Genomic DNA, 14,701 nt, shown 5'->3' with positions numbered 1-14,701 from the left:
CCCCGAAATCTATCAGAAAAAGTTATTTTGGGCCACAGCCTAATTCTAGTGTTGCCTAGTGTTATTGAACATATATTCCTAAGCTGTTCTCGCAGTCCACACACGGTCCCGATAGGCAACTATCGATATAAATCGGCTCGTGTTGCTGGATACATACTCCAGGAAAATGTAAACGAAAAATTCCTGCTCCATTTTTTTTTTGTATTGAGTTTGACAGGAATTTTTCGATTCCGCGGTGCTGAATACTGTGCTAAAACTTAAATAATAATAACTTAATACTTAATGCTTTATTTAAAATTCTTAAAGGTAAATTGTACACCCACAAAATTGAAAGTGAATCCAATTCAGTTTCAGGAATACCCCAAATTGGTTGCGTACTGTTTTTTTTTACGTGCAGCATAAGGGCTCTAGATGAATAAGGGTTACTTTCTTTTATATAAAATACGTGATAAATAGGAAAATGTATACCATCATATCAAGCTCACACCAAATATAAACGTATGTAAGTCTATATGTATTTCATTTCTTAGTGATATATGTGTGTCGGTATAACGTTATTTAAAAAAAAATTGATGTATACAAAGTAACGATATGCATTTGCACATTTACAGACATACAGTAAGAACAACATTTATTCGTACACCCTTCTCACTCTAGTTTGAACACCTTTAACTTGGCGTACGGTTAAGTCAAATAGATATGAATTAATTTTATATCAAAGATCAATATATCTTATTGTTTCACACAAAACATTTTTTAAGCAGTGCCGTTTTCAAGGAGTCTGTTGGATAATTTGTGGTTTCCGTATCTTGATTTTAAAATTTTCTTCAAATATGCTCCATGGAATTTACATGTACATATGTCGGGTATTTGGAGTGGAGGCCACATTTGATCGAAATAGATGAATTTTTGGGAAGTTGTTTGGCTGGAACAAGATTGTATTAGGATTAGGCCCAACTTTAATTGTACATGGATAAAAATTGCCACTCAAAATATGATTTTACATATTCTTAATTATATATTCTTAATTAATATCCTTAATTAAGACTATTCGTCCAGCTCCAGCTGGACCTATACACCCACCACTATGCTCCCTTCGCCTTATTTTACAGTTCGGATCCGATCCGAGCCAATTTTACTTTGAACGTTGATATGCAATGAATGCACCATCAAGTGGCCCATGCGACAGCCAGCCGAAACCTGTTACGCGCGGATCCCAGGTAGAGACGCAGCCCTCATCCCGGCCAACCGACCGAGGGGCGCAGCCGAATGACGCGAGACTCGTATAACAAACCAGTTGCGAACATGCAGGAAAGATTAGAGCTAAATACGAGGGCTGTCACAGAAATAGCCGACCTAAACACTAAAACACAAATATTGAATTTTTTTTTATTTTTACATTTTTCCATTTCTTCATCCCTTCCAAAAATTAGGATATGTCGAGGTTTGTGAGATGACTTCATCATTGGACTAAAATCTTTTTCCGCCGAGACATTTCTTCAGGTTTGAAAACAAGAAAAAGTCACTAGGAACTAAATCCAGAGAATAGGGTGAGTGAGGGAACAATTCGTAGCCTAATTCATGGATTTTTGTAATGGAAACTGCACATGTCTGCACCCTTTGCTTTGTCCTGGTGGAAAATAACTTTTTTCTTGGCCAAATGCGGTCCCTTCTTTTACAAATGCCCATTAAATCGATTCAATAAGTTGGCATAATATTAGCCATTGTCTGTTTTACCCATTTTAACGGTAACACTAGTCAACACGACATTTCCGCTGTGGCCCAAAATGACTTTCTGATAGATTTCGGGGTTTAAAAACTGTTAACGAATTATGGTTTTTCTTAAGAATTTTCTAAAATCTGGTATTTTTATACCCGTACTCAAAAAAGAGTTAAGGGGTATATTAGATTTGTGGTAAAAGTGGATGTGTGTTACGCAGAGAAAGAAACGTTTCCGACCCCAAAAAGTATATATATTCTTGATAAGCATCAATAGCCGAGTCGAGTCTGTCTGTCCGTCTGTCCGTCCGTCCGTCTTGTTTGACGCCTGGATCTCAGAGACTATAAAAGCTAGAGGAACCAAATTTTGTTTCCAGACTCATGTGATATCACACTGCTACAAGTGTATTTCAAAATTTTGCCCCGCCGCCTTCCGCCCCGACAAAAGACGAAAATCTGTGGCATGCACCATTTTAAAGATACGATCAAATTTAAAGCGCAGTATCGTAGAGAATGACCATATCTGACAGATTGCCGAATCTGAACTAGATCGGATCATAATTATAGCCAGAATGAAGAAATTAATTTTCTGGTGCTTCCCCTTCCCACTCCTGCCCACAACAACGAAACTCATTTTCCTTCTCGCTCGCACACTCTTCCGCGTTCAGTGCGCGAGCAACCCCTAGCGGAGGAGATGTAGAATCTAAATGGTACATGTAGAATATACATGTTAGATGTATAATATCCATAATATATGTAGATGTAGATAACAGATGTAGCAAAAAAATTTAAAATGTAAAATTTTTTTATTTTTTTTAATTCTAAATAATTATATGCTCAAAAATGTATATTTGTGACTGAGTACGGGTATAAGTAGAGTCGCGTCCCCAGAAGCGACTCACACGTTCCTTCTCGTTTTTAATGTTTTTTTCAGAGGTAGTGCTTTTATTTTTCACATAACTTAAGTATCTTATATCTGGTTGCATAGAACTAAGTAGTTCTGAAAAGCTGATCCAGCTATAAACTCGACCCAGACACTTTGTAGCTGCAGCTTAACGCCTGGAAATTTCAAATTTCATAATTTTTTTCGGTATTTTTCCCAGACTTTAAAAACTCGGGAAAAGTAAAAAAAAAAGATAGTTCTTGGCCGACATTTTTAGTTTTAGATAGACGTATTAATTAAGCGTCGTTTAAGGTATTGCTCATTAAAATCTATGGGATTGTCAGCTTTTCAGAACTGCAAAGTTCTATGCAACCAGATATAAGATAATTAAGTTATGTGAAAAATGGTAACACTACCTCTGATAAAAACCATGAAAAAAAAATCAGATTTTAAAAATTCTTAAAAAAAAATTAAACCATAAAAAAAAAGTACTAAAAAAATTATTAAATCCCGAAATCTATCAGAACGAGAAGGAACGTGTGAGTCTCTTCTGGGGACGCGACTCTACTTATACCCGTACTCAGTCAGTATATACATTTTTGAGCTTATAATTTTTTAGAATTTAAAAAAAACGAGAAGGAGCGTGTGAGTTGCTTCTGGGGACGCGACTCTACTTATACCCGTACTCAGTCAGTATATATATTTTTGAGCGTATAATTTTTTAGAATTTTAGAATTAAAAAAAAAATTTTTACATTTTAAATTTTTTTGCTACATCTGTTATCTACATCTGTATATTCTACATCTAACATGTAGATTATACATGTACCATTTAGATTCTACATCTCCTCCGCTAGGGGTTGCTCGCGCACTGAACGCTGCAGAGTATGCGAGCGAGAAAGAGAATGGTGAGAAGAGAAACGTGTTTCTGAATGGTGAGGCGGAGGAAGCAAATTAAAAATAAATCTCTTCATTCTGGCTATAATTATGATCTGATTCAGATTCGGCAGTCTGGTAGACATGGTCATTCTCTACGATACTGCGTTTTCCGTTTTCTCGTATCTTGAAAAATGTGCCTGCCACAGATTTTCGTCCTTTGTGGCGGTGGAAGGGGGCGGGGCGAAATTTTGAAATACACTTGTAGCAGTGTGATATCACATTAGTCTGGAAACCAAATTTGGTTACCCTAACTCATATAGTCTCTGAGATCCAGGCGCTCAACAAGACGGACGGACAAACAGACATGGCTATATCGACTCGGCTATTGATGCTGATCAAGAATATATATACTTTATGGGGTCGGAAACGTTTCCTTCTCTGCGTTACACACATCCACTTTTACCAAAAATCTAATATACCCCTTAACTCTTTTTTGAGTACGGTTATAAAAAGTCATCTTGGTTCACAGCGCAAAGAAAAAGTTCAATTTTGTCGAGTAGTGTAACCAATGTGGTCAATTCGCAAGCATTCCAAAAAAACGTTCTCCATGACTTTATTGGCTGTAAAACCCACTGGTCTTCTTAAGCAATCGCGACAGCCATCTTCTGCATAGCTATTTCATGTCCACCTTTCCGGTCAATATGCAATGTACAGCACTTTTTAATATGCCTACACAATCAGCTAACTCAAGAACTTTCAATCGCCGATCATCCAATACACATTTTAAAATTTTTGGCACCATTTTTTATGTGGTCCATGTTTGGTCTCCTAGCCGAGCATTATTCAGTATTTATAGTCAGTGGTGCAGCCTTAAAGTAAATCTTGTTATTTGTACGTTATTTGAACCGAAAAGTCGTACAGTCGTAAAATCGTACAGTGGGCACAGTACCGAATTTTAATCTACATGTATCTACACGCCGCTCACTTTAATAGACGTTTCAACCTTTCTTTCTATCACCTTTAACTATCACTTTCTCGATCTATCACTCTCTCGCTCTCTTTTCGTAGCATCGCGTAGGGCACGGGCAATTCGGTCCGTTTGCCATAACATGCCATCGCAAATGGTCATGATCTGGTCTTCCACTTGCATGCCTTTGCAATCTCTCGCATTTTCTGTCGTCGCATATATAGTACATACGCATATATTTGGTCAATTGGTAACACACGATTCGCGGTCTATATATGCATCTCGCTTCTGCTGATCAAGAATATATACACTTTATGGGGCGAAAACGTTTCATTCTCTGCGTTGCACACATCCACTTTTACCACAAATATGGGTATATTATATTTGTGGTAAAAGTGGATTAACTTAACTTTTCGAGTACTGGTATATAAAATGTTTACACTCAAAGCTTATACTAAAGTATTTATTGATTGGTTGAGTAGAGTTACTTGAACAAATTAAATTTTACAAAATATCGCAAGTACATTAATTCAAATAAAAATGAAGAAAATATTATTAAACCAAAAACAAATTTAAATTTGTATTATGTTATTGTTTTCATTTACCAGAAGATCAATGAATGAAGTGTCATCATTAAATATATTATTTTATTCGTCCTTAAACAATAAGATTGATTTAAACCTTTTCGTCGTCATATTCACGAAGCATGACCTTAACATACTAAAAATATGCATGACCATCTACGATTAAGAGTAATCTGTTAAGGCAAAATAGCAAGCTCACACTTGCATCTTAGTTGAGTCCATGCTAAGCAAAAAGTAAAATTTTTTCTTTACTGATTCTATACGGTCCTGGTGTACTTTATATTTATATTATATTGGGGGCACCATACACAAGAGCCTTACTCTAAACAAACAAGCGAGATATAGAGAGTCTTCGTTATATAGGGGTAGTCAATTTCCTTTGACCACCTCTTTTATAAACCCAAGCACGCCCATGGCCATATTTACCATGGTAGAAATGTGTTCAGAAAACTTTAACTTGGGGTCTGGTTTAACATCAAGATCATCAACCAAGGTAATTCTCTCTCCTTGCTTAGTAATAATTTGTTTTTTTCTGTCAGAACTTTTTTTTAAAATATTAAAAAAAAAATTTACCAACGTTCCCAATCTATTGGAAAAATTCGGTTTGGTTAAAATCGGAAAAAAGTTAAATTTTGTCGAGTGGTGTTATCTTAAAAAAAACGTGATAAATTTACTGATATGAGTATTGTGAATCCGCAACTTTCGTGCCGATAACCAAAAAAATATCTATGTTCATTGGTGTAGGAGCTGTGAGCGTAATAAAATACAAAATTGGGGGAGCCCCTTAAACTGATTTTTAAGAGCCCCTTAAACTGATTTTTAAATTTTGTCCAAAAATATTAGTGTTTCTTTTTCCCGTCAGTGTTGTCATTTTAGTTTGTGATTTATCTTTGGTTTAAACCAAAATCTATGCGTAACATAATTTTTAGGTTTATTGGAAAAAAGTGGCTCAGTCCCCGTTATGACACACGTCATAATACCGTTTGTGGACATCCTGGTTTTTTTGTGTTTTGTGCTAAGAAACTGCAAAATAGAATTGTTGAAGTTAACGAAACGTATTTTATTATAGTGTTTATTAGGCTGGGTCAAAATTTTTTTTTTTCGAAATTCATTCGGGACACATTCTAGTTTTGTTACCTTGGATTTAATAGTAATTTACATGTTTTTATTTTTAATTTTTTAGAGGTTGTTGGTTTTTACAAAAAATTTAATCAAGAAAATGTAAACAACATTTTTTTTGCTGAATGAGTTGGATAATTGGTGAAGTCTATTGCATATATACCATTCATATCGTCATTAATCAGTTATTGGCAGTAAAAAACCTGCTCAAGTTTTTGTGAACCAGTTAACTAAATATATCAACCTCAGCTGAACTTCTTGATGTTCACCAATCGGTAATTTTTTAACAGTAGCAAAAAAAAAAAAAAAATACCTTATTATCAATATGAAATACTTTCTAAGTCTTAATTTTATTTGAAAAACCGAGGAATTCAATTTATTTTTTATGCCCGTACTCAAAAAAGAGTTAAAGGGTATATTAGATTTGTGGTAAAAGTGGATGTGTGTAACGCAGAGAAGGAAACGTTTCCGACCCCATAAAGTATATATATTCTTGATCAGCATCAATAGCCGAGTCGATATAGCCATTTCTGTCTGTCTGTCTGTCTGTCTGTCTGTCTGTCCGTCTGTCCGTCTTGTTGAACGCTTAGATCTCAGAGATTATAAGAGATAGGGCAAACAAATTTGGTTTCCAGACTCTTGCGATATCACACTGCTACAAGTGTATTTCAAAATTTCGCCCCACCCCCTTCCGCCCCCACAAAAGACGAAAATCTGTGGCAGGCACATTTTTAAAGATACGATAAAACTAAAAACGCATTATCGTAGAGAATGACCATATCTACCAGACTGCCGAATCTGAATCAGATCGGATCATAATTATAGTCAGAATGGAGACATTAATTTTCAGTTGCTTCCCCTTCCCACTCCTGCCGACGACAACGCAACTCATTTTCCTTCTCGCTCGCACACTCTGCCGCGTTCAGTGCACGAGCAACCCCTAGCGGAGGAGATGTAGAATATGAATGCTACATCTATAATCTACATGTTAGATGTAAAATATACATTGTAGATGTAGATTTAGACAACATATGTAGCAAAAAAATGTAAAATGTAATTTTTTTTTGTTTAATTCTAAAATTCTAAAAAATTATACGCTCAACTCTTATAGTCTCTGAGATCCAGGCGCTCAACAAGACGGACGGACGGACAGACAGACAGACATGGCTATATCGACTCGGATAATGATGCTGATCAAGAATATATATACTTTATGGGGTCGGAAAATTTTCCTTCTCTGCGTTACACACATCCACTTTTACCACAAATCTAATATACCCCTTAACTCTTTTTTGAGTACGGGTATAAAAACTAACCATTAAACAAACAAAAATCAGAAAGCAACCGTCAGACGGCTCCTTTACCAAGGCAAAAGTCGAATCGCAGTCAACGACGTTAGTGATGAACACGGAGAGAGATTTCATCAACAATTTAAATCTATGGAACAACGTTATCAAGGTGTTTGGAATGAGAACATGATGGGCGACAATGTGTGGAATCTTATAAGAGAATCTGGTTCGAATACAAACGGAAGACAGCCAGAAAACTTAAATTATTTTAAAACATGTTAACAAGCATTAGCAAACCAAATGTATCACTTATGTTTAAAAACTTGTGGCAACATAACACCAAATAAAAAAGGTTGTATATTCTTAGAATTGACTGAAAAGACTAAAAATTACTGATTGTTGTATGGGTTAAGGAATGAAATCCCATATCTCAGGTATTTTTACTTTGGTTTTATTGAAATATGATTAGGTAGACGCGACGAGATCCAATTTGTGTGGACCTGCACTTGTGAGAATATAAAGGAAACATTTGACCTGAATAGGTATCCTACCTCAGATAACGAAAAAAGTAAAACATTTTATACCAAAGGAACGCGATCAGGTACCAAATGTACAACCCTTTTTCGTTTGCTTTGTTCCCAATTGTCAGTTTGGCCCGCAACCTTCCAAAAGGTATTTTTTGTTAATTTTTTCCATATTTTAGGTTTGGTTAACGAATTTTAGCTCCAAAGTCTCTCCATAGATTTTAATGAGCGATACCTTAAACGACGCCAAATTAATGCACCTATACACAAAAATTAGAGGACACAGGATATAATTTTTTTCGACTTTTCCTGAGTTTTTAAAGCCAAAATGTCGTAAAAAATACCTCACAAAAATCATAATTTTTGCAAAGTGTTTGGGCTTAACTTCTAGCTGTTTTAATTGTCTTTTCAAAATACCAAAGTTTTTTACAACCAGACGTAAGATACTAGAGTTATGTGAAAAAAACAATCGCTACCTCTGAAAAAAGGTTAAAAAAAATACCCGTGTTAAAAAATTCTTTAAAAAAAAGTTCTGCCATAGAAAAAAAAAATATCATCAAACCATTTCTAAGCCCCAAATCTTTAAGAAAAAGTTCGTTTTGTTCCTTGAAGAAAAATCGTGTTGACTAGTGTAATTAGAGATACAATTCTTAGCACCTCTCTTAAAAACGGGAGTAATAGTGGCAGCTTTCCACTTTCCAATAAACTGACCCGTTACCAAAGAATTTTTAGAAGAGCATTTTCAGAGGTTCTCAAAAAGCAACATACCAGTTGCTAAGCAGAAGTGCGGAAATGCCATCACTGTCGGGTTTACTCGAGTTGTCGACAAAATGTCCACATCCGATACATCAAGTGAGCCAATATTGACCACCTAAGGGATAGAGTCTAAGACATCAAAATCATGCCAAACTGCGTATGGCTCGAAATTTGACCTAAATTATTAAATAAAGGTTTGCTATGCCACTATCAGTATTTGAGCTCAAGTTACCAACGTTCATAGCTAAAGGAAGAGAACTCGTCGACCTTTTTGAATTTATAAAATTCCAGAACGACCTGGGATTAACCTTAAGTTCCCTTTCAACGACAGCAATATACTGATTATATAAAAATTTATTTAAAAGCTCAAACTCTCGCTTATGCTGTACATAATGTGAAATATGAGTAATGTGAAAACGTTTCACTAAATTCTTGATGACATAGGGGAATCAATTTAGTTCTTAGAATTATAGTTACCTAAGACCTGAAGCTTTTCATTGGTACAGATATGTTTGCATAATATGGTCAAAAGTTGTGAAGAAAAAACCAAACTTTGTCCACAACCAGCACCTTTCCCCTAATATAATTAAGTTTAGTATACAAAAAATGACGACGCGTCTTCCTGACCATATCATGTTATTTTAATATCTCTTTTATGCCTAGTACTCAGCTCTGAAAAAACTGCACGCTATCAAAATCAAGGTTGGTATTCATATAGAACCGATAAGACATTTTTCGAGCACAAATTGTTCGCTAGGGTCTGTACGGCTGGTTAAAACTTAGTTTAAAACGAGAAGGAACGTGTCAGTCGCTTCTGGGGACGCGACTCTACTTTTATACCCGAATTCAGTCAGAATATCAATTTTTTAGCTTGTTGAGGCACGGGTGTTGAATATTTCGAAGCAATAAAGGGTAGAAAAATTTATATAGTATTCCAATTTATTATATGAGTTTAATAATAATAATAAGAGAAAGCTTTAAAAAACTTTGTGTTCTTGCTTCGCTGGTTTATCCTCAATTGTCTCTCTGTTTTAGAGTTGCCGAATGGTGGTGCTTATGCATAGTGGCGTTGCCGTATGCGCCTACGTGGCTGTTATGGTTTAAATTTCAGCGCTATTCTTTTAGGTTTAAATTTCGTCGGCAACAGAGCTTATTATTTATATAGAATTTAAAAAAAATTTCAATCTTACGTTTTTTTTTTCTACATCTGTTATCTAAATCTACATATACAATGTATATTTTACATGTAGATTCTACATTTACCATTTAGATTTTACATCTTCTGGCACTGGCACACTGAACGAGGCAGAGTGTGGGAGCGAGAAAGATAATGAATAGCGTGGTCTCTTACTGCAAGAGGTGCGGGAAGCAGCTAAAAATGAATTTCTTCATTCTGGCTATAAATGTGATCCGATCTGTTTCAGATTCGGCAATCTGGTATATATGGTTATTCTCTACGATACTGCGTTCTTAGTTTTAAAATCTTTAAAATTGTGCCAGCCACAGATTTTCGTCCTTTGTGGTGTAGGAAGGGGGCGGGCGAAATTTTGAAATACACTTGTAGCAGTGTGATAACACATGAGTCCGGAAACTAAATTTGGTTTCTCTAGCTCTTATAGTCTCTGATATCTAGGCGCTCATCAAGACGGACAGACGGACGGACATGGCTATATCGACTCGGCTATTGATGCTGATCCAGAATATATATACTTTATGGGGTTGGAAACGTTTCCTTCTCTGCGTTGCATACATCCCCTTTAACACAAATACAAAATACGCCTAACTCTTTTTGAGTACGGGTATAAAACACCGATTAATACTAGAAAAGCAGGCAATGTTATTCGATAGTATTTTGTTAGCCGCTCGAAAAATATAAAGTTTTTCTATATTCCGCCGTGTACCTTGCAAACAAAACGTAAACATTAAAGGCCCCGGTTTTTACTTTCGCAACAAATTTCCGATTTACTTTTGAAAACGCATTCAGCAAAGGAAAATTTTTTCCGTTTTCAAAACTGCAAAAAATTCCTCTTCGAAATTAAAAGTAAACGCCGTTTTATACATTAAAACGAATCTTAATTGCAAAATGAAATTGAGGTGGTGCCCTTTTTATACACGTACCCCGTTCAGGGGTATATTGTATATATGGTAAAAGTGAAAGTGTGTAACGCAGAGAATGAAACGTTTCCGACCCCATTAAGTATATACATATATTCTTGATCAGCATCAATAGCCGAGTCTCTGCCTGTCCGTCCTGATAAGCGCCTAGCTTTCAGAGACTATAAGAGCTAGAGCAACCAAATTTTGTTTCCAGACTCATGTGATATCACACTGCTACAAGTGAATTTCATAATTTCGCCCCGCCCCGCCCCTTCCGCCACAAAATGGACGTGCAGCCACAATTTTAAAGATACCAGAAAAGTAAAAGCGTAGTATCGTAGAGAATGACCATATCTACCAGATTGTCGAATCAGATCGGATCATTATCATTATAGCCAGAATAAAGAAATTCATTTTCAGTTGCTTTCCCGACCTCCTCCAGCACGAGACAACGCTACTCAATCTCTTTTCGTTCGCCCACACTCTGCCCTGTGCCATGCGCGAGCGGCCTCTAGCGGAAAAGATTTAGAATCTAATGGTAGATTGGTAATGGTAATGGCCGCTATTAAAATATATGGCACTTTTGGCTATGAAACATTTTTTGAGTGCTAGGCTTTAAGAATAAGTTTGGATTGGAATGTGGATTTTAAACCGATGGCGCGAATTCAAAAACATCTAAGTCAGTCGGGAAATATTTTTATTGCATAGATACATTCATTAGCTGTTAATTAATGACTTGTTTTCATTTCAACAAATTAAAAATGTAAAAAATGACGAAAAGAACTGAAACTGAGAAGGCAGCCATTTTGTGTTTGCGGTCAAATAATTTTAGTTTTGGCGCTATTAGCACCAAATTTAGTATGAGTAAGTGTTCAAAACACAATTTTGTAAAGGATTTCGAAAATTTCTGTTCGGCAAAACGACTACCCGCCTCAGGAAGTAAGAGGAAGACCACCCAAAAGGACCCCAAAGGTAGGATCGTATTCGTAAACGAAGATCGGTTCAAAATGGTATAAGATATTAGAAATTCATCGAACGCTCTAAAAATGAGTGCCCAAAACAAACGATGTGGCAAGGAGGCAAAAGGATGGCCTGGGGGTTTTTTTTAAATTAAAGGGTTAGGTATTTGGCATTAATTAACGGATAGGTAAACGCGATCACGTCCAAACAAATTTTAGAGAAGAACCGCATTCCGTCTAGTGAGCAGTACTTTCCGCATACTGATGCCCACATCTTCTAAAACGATTCTGCTCCTTGCCCCAGTGCAACATTGGACAAGAAAATTTTTTAAAACTTTTTTATTGAATTTTGCTATGATTTATTCAAAAAGTTTGGTTTCGGTATTTTACGTAAAATAATATTTAGCAATGGTGGGAATTAGGACATTTAGGACAATTAGGAATTTGGCGGGGAAATGGTCCTGATCTCAATCTGATGAATAATTTTTAGCACTTCATCAATGTTTTTATATGAAAGCAGAGACCCAAAACCCAATATTTTAAAAAGTATTGTATAACGAAATAAACATCGACAAATTTTAAAATCTAGTAGATACCAAGTTTCGCGTAGAAAACTAGTTATAAAACACACAGGATGTTGAAAAAAGGAAACCTCTTCAATATTCATAGAATCAAACGTAATAGCACACAAATTTTATTTCCTGATAAATTGTTCTATACAAAAATAAGAATGTTTTTCTATTTAAGGATTACTTTAAAAACGAGATCATTTGTATTTCTCTTGCCTTTTATATTGTAAGCTTGGTGCGCTCCGATTTTCGTAAATTTTTGCGATTACGATTTTGGAACAATTCGTACGAATTGAAATTGTGTTTCGATAGTGTTTCATTCTCAAATTGATTTGCGATAATTGTTTTGAAAAAAATCTTTGTTTGGTTTGGAAATGGAAATATTTTAGTTAAATAGGCCATCGTTTTGGCAATCGCATTTTATTATACCCAAAACAAAAGAAAACAAAAAATCGGTGAATTAAGAACTGACGACACTTTTCCCTTGTCCGATATTGATATCTGTCAAATGGGAATCCGCAATTTGTTGCTCCTTACGTTTATTTTGGTGAATTTCAATTGGGGGCCTTTAGAAATAGATTTATTAAATAATAATGCAGTGAAATATATTGCATATATATTGATACTATTCATATCGTCATTAATCAGTAAAAAACCTGCAAAAGTTTTGGCGAACTAGTTAACTAAATATATCAACCTCAGCTGAACTTTTTGATTTTCACCAATCGTTAATTTTTTAACATTTACTAAAAACAAAAATAAAAATATCTTATTTCAATATGAACTAGTTTCTAAGTTTCAATATTATTTAAAAAAACCGGCGATTTAATTTTTTGTATGTACATATATTTAACCAAACAGAATTTTTCATATGTTTACTAATCGCTCCCATAACCCTGAACTTCGAGTTCCCCACACCATCTTCTTCCGCTTCAACTTCCGTCCGTCCATCACCATCCCTGGCCGCATTACTTGCACCGTCAAAAAACTAAATACTTCCCTGGCTCTAAAGATATCGTATCAGAACTTTCGTGGCTTGTGTAGCAAGCTGAACAAGTTGTATACTGACAGTGCTTCTTTCGAGTCGGATGTGATCGCTTTTCTGAAACCTAGCTGAACTCTTCAATTTATAATTCCGAGATTCTAGTTGACAAATTTAATATATATAGGTTGGATCGTACAACTCGTGGTGGCGGTGTCCTGGTTGCCGTTCGCTCGGACATAGGTTAGGTTGACCCGGGCGTCCCTCACGGCGGCCACGCATAGGTCGATATGGCCCTTAGTTGTACGAATGGGGGGTGCATGAATCTTTGTTACTGTTGTGAGGAAGTTCTTGAGGATCGAGGTGTTTTTCGCGAAGGCCAGTGATGCCATCACCGGGGTACCCAGGAATTTTCTCCTCTGGCAACTGTTCCAGAGTTTCGATAGCCCCTTCATCGCATTTCCTGCAGTTACCACTGTTGGTGATGCCTAGTTTAACTGCGTGTGCTGCAGTCAGACAGTGACCTGTGAGTATTCCCACTAAAAGGACTGCAGACCTTCCGTGGCAGGTGCAGTAAGTAGTGGCTAAGCTTACCATTGCGCTCCTGGCACATGGTTTCGAGATTCTGCAGGTGGTGGTACTCTTCCACCGGCTTCTGGCCTTCGTGTCCGCTCGTTTCTCCAGCGCGCTTTGTAGGGTTCTAAGGGAGACAGGCACGTTCTCGGTTCTTTCAATGGCCAGCCCGACGCCTGCCTTAGCCAGTACATTCGCTGTCTCGTTACCTTCGATGACCTGGTGGCTGGGAACCTTATGGATCCGCACTGACTTTGTCGTGCTTAGGTAGTCTCATGCCTCCCTGTTCGCCAGGACGTTTCTGGAACTGACTGCTGACGACTGCATGGATCTTATAGCCGCCTGGCTGTCCACGAACAGGTTTACCACGCCGTGTGAACGATCGATGGACTGAGCTGCCTCCGCCGCTTTCCGAATGGCGTAGACTTCCGCATGGAATATGCTGCATTGGCCCGGTGGCTTATAGGGCAGCCTTATCTCAGGGTCTGACAGTATATGCCCGCTCCTACTCCTCCTTGCATCTTGGAGCCGTCGGTGTAGATGTTGAGGTGTTGAGTCTTGTTGGGTCCCATAAATGAGGTTGTTTTTACATCCAGGCAAGTTTGGGCGATCATGTCGTTAGATATACTGGTCATGTCTCGGCCAATTGAACTGTGCCCGAATCCTTGTAGAAACATTTTTCCTGATGCTACTAAGCGTTGTGCCGCCTTTCCTGCAGTCAGTTGAGCGTGGATGTTCAGGGGGTCGATTCCGATTATGGTTTCGAGTGCTTTTGTTGGTGTTGACCTCCACATTGGGCCTC

The 14,701-nt window shown here is 36.9% G+C and overlaps 1 protein-coding gene across 1 annotated transcript in view; it reads left to right on the top strand.

Moving 5' to 3' along the window:
- The first annotated feature begins 368 nt into the window (after window positions 1-368).
- Window positions 369-14,701, top strand: part of LOC111080671 — a 116,997-nt gene continuing 102,664 nt past the window's right edge. Inside the window, 2 exon segments of the mRNA XM_041595407.1 lie at window positions 369-502; window positions 1,434-1,550. The gene's annotated coding sequence lies outside the window, so the exon portion shown is untranslated.

Source organism: Drosophila obscura, unplaced genomic scaffold (assembly GCF_018151105.1).
Source record: "Drosophila obscura isolate BZ-5 IFL unplaced genomic scaffold, ASM1815110v1 contig_58, whole genome shotgun sequence".
Classification (NCBI taxonomy): Eukaryota; Metazoa; Arthropoda; class Insecta; order Diptera; family Drosophilidae; genus Drosophila; species Drosophila obscura.
Note: the sequence above shows the minus strand (reverse complement) of the source record. Positions and strands in the feature narration are given on the sequence as shown.